This window comes from Rutidosis leptorrhynchoides, chromosome 2 (assembly GCF_046630445.1).
Source record: "Rutidosis leptorrhynchoides isolate AG116_Rl617_1_P2 chromosome 2, CSIRO_AGI_Rlap_v1, whole genome shotgun sequence".
Classification (NCBI taxonomy): Eukaryota; Viridiplantae; Streptophyta; class Magnoliopsida; order Asterales; family Asteraceae; genus Rutidosis; species Rutidosis leptorrhynchoides.
The window spans coordinates 498,506,455-498,513,430 of record NC_092334.1 but is presented as its reverse complement, the minus strand read 5'-3'; positions in this window follow the sequence as shown (position 1 = coordinate 498,513,430).

Genomic DNA, 6,976 nt, shown 5'->3' with positions numbered 1-6,976 from the left:
TGGTGATCAGCCATGACACCACTTGGAACTTCAATTCAATCAAAATCGTGTTTTAGCCATAACGGGTGATTCATGGCTCGGATTTAGATGACCCGAACATGAAAGTTCGTCCCATCATTAATCCTAACACACCCTAAAGTCACCAAATATGGTCACAAATTCGGACCAAACCTGGTTCATATCAATATCACATTTCAATTTTAACAAAATACCATTTGATCATATCTAGGGCTCCGGAAATCGAAACGACATGAATCCGGAGTCTAAAATTAATGTCTTGATGAGAGGAACTCATCTAGATACTTTATTTTCACTTTTATAATAGTCAAAAATCCAGAATTGAACAAAAATCTGCTGTCCCAATTATATCAAACCGAAAACATGTGTTTTTGAGCAATTCTATGCATACAATCATCATAACCACAACATATAACTAACATACTATCAAAATAAGTATTAAAAATAGAAAAGTATTGAAAAATTGAAAGTTCTAGGGTTAGGGTTTATACCCCAATCGATAATCAATAAGTATAATCGCGTAGAGGAGATTGAGAGGAACGCGTTTTTGTTAATTAATCCTTGATCCAAGCTTTAAAATTGATTGATGATGATGATGTTAGTGGTGAGAGTGGCGATGGCACAAGGAGGGAGGAGGAGGAAGAGAGCACTTTGATAATTTAGGTTTTGATTAAAATTGTGTAATGTGTAAATGAAATGAAAAATAAAGAAAAATGGGGAGTATACTCCCTCCCCTTATGGATCGGCCGAATGGGGGTCATGGGGTGGGCCCCATGGCCCAATTTTTCTTAGTGTGTAATCCCTTGTGGCCCGATAGCCCGAACGAAACCCGAAACGCGAAAACACGCTTACGCGATTAAAAATTCGGAGAGATAACGAATACGTGACGAAAAATAAATATAAATACTATATATAATTATATGATCTTAAAATATCAAATTTAAAATATTTAGGATTTAAATATCCCAAAAACTCGACCGTTGGTTTGAAAACCGAAAAGATTCGCCGGATAGAAATCCGCGACACGTAGAAACGTATAACTTAAAAATATGAATACAAATATTCACATAACACATAATAATTAATATATATATTATTACAACAATAATAATATAGGTCATAGAAATAACGTGGCATGAATAACAGTTAACGGTCGTTAAATAATTAACAGTAAAAGACAACGGAAAAAGTAGGGTCGTTACACCGGTTTTTGATAACAATATATTTATGTATGAAGTGTAATAATTATGTTTATGTTTGTACGTAAGGGCACGTTTTGTAAATAAGACAACCACTGTGTTATAAAAAAAAGTACGGTGTTACAATTTGGTATCAGAGCATAGGTTTGGCCGCATCGACATTGTACTTGAATGTCATGTTCCCAAACCTTGAGAGGATCTTGTCGAACATAACACAAAGGGGATGGGTTAAGTGAATGTAGGAGCTTTTATGTATTAGTTGATAGACACTAACAGGTTATCTACTAAGCGTTTGTGTGAGATGTTGTGGTAGTGCAGATATGTCAGGTAATCAAGATGCTGCCCCTGATGAAGACAGTCATGTATCAGAAGAAGAAGTATCATAAGAAGTGTTAGAGCTTCAGAGTCAGTTGAAAGATGCTCAAGATAGGATCAAAGAGGTTGAACAACAAGTGATATCGCATTCTAACACCACAGCAATAAATCAAAGCTTTCCTCCAAGTGTTTACCCACCGTTTGGAAACATTTCTCAACAACAGTATGTGCCACCTCAGTACCAGATACCATCTCAGTTCAATCCACTACTTCTGAATCAAGTGAAGTACCCATTTCAGACACCATTCTTCCAACCACCGATGTTTGAAAAGAAGAAGTGCTCGTATAAGGACTTTCTTAATTGTCAACCTTCAGAGTATACTGGTAAATTATTCACATCTTCTTGTTCTATGTGATTTTGTGATCATTTTAAGGTAAGCATCTCTTAGATTCATGTAGTGATTCTTGCTCAAATTGGGTTTTTGTGTTCTTGAGTAAAAGTTAGGTTTTGATGCTTGATTCTTGATCTAAAGTGTTTGATATGTTCTATTGTTGTTAGAAATATGTTTTATATAGTTTATATGATGTTTTGGGAGTGGTTTTGGTGTTAGATCTTGCAAAAATCGAGTTTTTGGGCCAAAATGGCAAAAATCAGCGAGCTGAAATGTTCTAATAGCTCCCACATTTTTGACAGGTCACCCGTATGTGTGACCACGCATTTGAGGCTCAACCACGCGGTTGAGGTGTGATGACCCGGGAATTTTCGACTAAATTTAAACTTAATCTTTATATGTTTCCAACACGATAAGCAAAGTCTGTAATATTGAGTCTTAAAAATTTTTGAACTATTTACATGAAGTCAAATAACCCTTGACTATTCCTGACGATTCACGAATAATTGTGTGTAAGTAAAAATATATATATGTATATAAATAAATATAAACAAAAGTATATATATAATAATTTGAAATAATAAAATATAAGATATAAGATAGTAAACAGAATAATTAAGTACAGTTAAAATGAATAAATATTAAATATTCAACATATGTTATCATATAATATATAATTGTAATTTAAAAATATAATTGTTATAATATTATCAACATTATATTTCTTATTATTAATATCAATATCTGTAGTAATAATATTATTATATAAAATTTGAAACATGTAACATGTTATATCTAAATTATAAATTGTATTAATATTAGATATTATTGTTACATTATCATTAAAAATTATTATTTTTATTATTATAGTTATCCTTATTATTAATATTATAAGGTAAGACAAATTGTTATTATGATCAATAATATTATTATTATTAGCATCATTATATTATTAATTATTATTAAACTTATTTTTTTATTAATATTATCATGTCAGTATCATTATTTCTTTTTATTAGGTTGATATTATAATTATTACTAGTATTAATATTAATATATCTATTAATTTAATTATTAATATTAATATTAAAATGATATATGAATCAGATATTTACGCATGAACTTATATTCCCATCATATTTAATTATTGTTTCTATCTTTCCACCTGCTCATGATTCTCTGTCGTACACAATCTGCACTACAAAACAATCCTTGATAAATGTATAATGATGTATCAATCAATTTGTTTATTACCCGTGAATTGAATCGAATCAACATATAAAGTCGATGAAATGTACTGTGTTTAATTGATGATTGAACTTTTCTATTATTCATCTCCATCTATCACTTTCTATCTATTCTATCTAATACAATTATATACATACATACTACACATATGCCAGAGAGATAGAGATAGAAACCATCGCCATTCTTAAATATTGGTTCTTCTTCGTGAAACCTAAAATTACCATCACAACCCATCACCCATAACTACCCTTTTCGATCACCACTACATCCTACTCAATGCAAACCCTGTTTCTATCAACCAAAACACCACACCCACAAACACCAAGACAACCATCTAACTTCCAAATTATTTTCTTTACAATCACTTACCGAGAGCCACAATCACAAATCATCTCATGAGCTTCCACCATCATGAACTACTATTATCACTTCCTCTTCATGAAACCGTCACCTTTTATCACCACCACTTCTAATCTCTCTCTTTCTCTCTCTTGATTGAAACCACCCTAAACGCCACCATCACCGTGAACAACCCTTGAAACAATAGAACCAAAACCCTCAATTACTACTTATATATTTTTTAATTGAACCCGACTGCTGCTCCTGCTGTTATATTTTTTGTTTTGGATTCGAAACCCACTAATCCCATTACAAATAAAAACCGATACAAATATATAAACTTTCACTCAAATAGCTTTATCAATTAAAACCCACTAATCCCATCATCCTGCATGTTCTATTGTTTCTTTTAGCCGACAAGTTCTAGTGGAATGACACCACTTGTTTGTTCTCTACATGTAACTGGCTCCTTTCTTCTGTTTCTAGTCTAACGATTTAAAAAAAAGACCGATATCTCCGTTATTCTTTGTAAATCGATCCAACTGTATTATCCAATGGTTGATATAATGCTTATTATCCCACTTCATATTTGATTCTACTTTAAAAACCAAATCCAAGGCCACCTCATAATCCACTTGCTTACTTGCAATTATTGTGGACCAAAGTTGGGTCCATGCACGTGCCAAACCATAACTTTTTTTTTTTAACAAAAACCTAGGAAATTCATTTACTAGACTTATTTCATAGATAGTAGGCCGCAGGCCTTTAATTTTGGTGATGGGCCGATTAAATTAAGTGGGCTTCGTTGTGAGCTGTATTGACATGCAAAAAACCATGTACACAATCTCCTGTACTTGCTGCAGTATTTTTTTTTTGTTATACGGTTCCTGTGAAAACGATGTTGAAGAAGAAAAGGAATAATGATTCATGTCGATAATGGTAATATGAATAATAACGATGGAATAGTGCAGTTGTTGATGGTAACACGATGAAGATATGATTTCGTGATAACCATACCCGTTGAAGATGATAAACCCGTTTATATTGCAACCACTGTTTTCCTGTTTAAAGAAACCCAATGTTTCGATTAAACCACGAGAACACCATTGTCTCCCTTCGTTATTATCAACTTTCTGTCGAATAAAATCACCACGAACCCTTACAGTCCCGGTTATTCTATTTCTGTTATGATCAAGCTTTTATCTACTATTTTATTTATGATTAATCGATGAAATAATCAATGACGATTTCGATAAGATGTTTGACGATAGTGATTTTATAAAGTTAGTGTTTGGTGATGATATACGTATATATTATTGATGATGATCACGAAGTAAAAATGATGATGATGGATAACCGATTAATGGAAGTCGATGATGACATGATAATGGGATACAAAGATGGTGATGATGATAGTTATTAGAAGATGATATTATGATTGAAGAAGAAGAAGATCAAAGAGTTAAATGGGTTTGTAGAGAAAAAGGAAAACAGAAAATAAATGAATTAAATATATTTAGGTTGCAAATATAATCAGAAAAACGTGATAGAGGGATGGTATGAGATGTTGTTGGTTGAATGAGAGGTCATGGGTTCGAGCCCGGGCAGCAACAATTTTTTTTTGAGGATTATTACTTGAAGGTAGCACTAATTATTATTAAGTTTTATTATTATTATTATTATTATTATTATTATTATTATTATTATTATTATTATTATTATTATTATTGTTATTATTGTTATTATTAAGAGTAAACAGTATTATTAAAGTTATCATTATAATTAAAACTATCATTTTAATTAAAAGTATCATCACAAGTATCATATTATTAAAAGTATCATTACTATTATTATTTTTATCATTATCATTAATATTATCATTTATTATTATTATTATTAAAATTATTATTCTTATCATTATTTTTATTATCATTGTTATAAGTATAATTATTTTCAATACATTAATATTATCATTATTATTATTATTACTACAAATAAAATAACTAGTATTATCAGAAATTAATATTGTCATTATTAAACCTAATTATCATTTTTATCAACACTGTTTTAGTATTACTAAAATCATTTTTTTTAAAAACTAAAAGCTATTTATATAAAAATATATCAAATACATATATGATAACTATATAAAAATTACATTACTATTTTAAATAAGCAATATATAATTAATATACACAAACGGATATGATTATTATTACATGTTAATTATATGTGTTAATACATATAAATGATATAGGTTCGTGAATTCGAGGTCAACCCTACTCTTGTTAAATGACGTCATATGTATTTTTACTACAAAATACATTGGGTGAGTTTCATTGATCCCCTTTTACTCTTTACATTTTTGGGGCTGAGAATACATGCAAATGCTTTATTAACTGTTTTACAATATTTATATGCGTGAGTTTCATTTGCCCTTTTTATTCATTACACTTTTGGGCTGAGAATACATGCGCTGCTTTTATAACTGTTTTACGAAATAGACACAAGTAATTGAAACTACATTCTATGGTTGGATTATCTAATCGAATATGCCCTTTTTATTAAGTCTGGTAATCTAAGAATTAGGGAACAGACACCCTAATTGACGCGAACTCTAAAGATAGATCTATCGGGCCCAACAAGCCCCATCCAAAGTACCGGATGCTTTAGTACTTCGAAATTTATATCATGTCCGAAGGAGGATCCCGGAATGATGGGGATATTCTTATATGCATATTGTGAATGTCGGTTACCAGGTGTTCAATCCATATGAATGATATTTTTGTCTCTATGCATGGGACGTATATTTATGAAGAATGAAAATCTTGTGGTCTATTAAAATTATGAAATGATTATTTATGTTAAACTAATGAACTCACCAATCTTTTGGTTGACACTTGAACGCATGTTTATTCTCAGGTACAAAAGAAATCTTCCGCTGTGCAATTACTCATTTTAAAGATATTACTTGGAGTCCTTCATGACATATTTCAAAAGACGTTGCATTCGAGTCGTTGAGTTCATCAAGATTATTATTAGGTTAATTATAGTAAGATATATTACGAAATGGTATGCATGTTGTCAACTTTCGATGTAATGAAAGATTGTCTTTTCAAAAACGAATGCAATGTTTGTAAAATGTATCATATAGAGGTCAAGTACCTCGCGATGTAATCAACTGTTATGAATCGTTTATAATCGATATGGACTTCGTCCGAATGGATTAGGACGGGGTTTGACAGTTGGTATCAGAGCGGAGGTCTTAGCGAACCAGGTCTTGCATTAGTGTGTCTAACTGATATTCGTTAGGATGCATTAGTGAGTCTGGACTTCGACCGTGTCTGCATGTCAAAAGTTTTCTTACCATTTCGTGTCGAAAATTACCTGCTTATCATTCCTAGAGAATCACTTGCTTATCATTCTTTGTCTAGACACATCTTATTGCATTGATTGCATGATTAG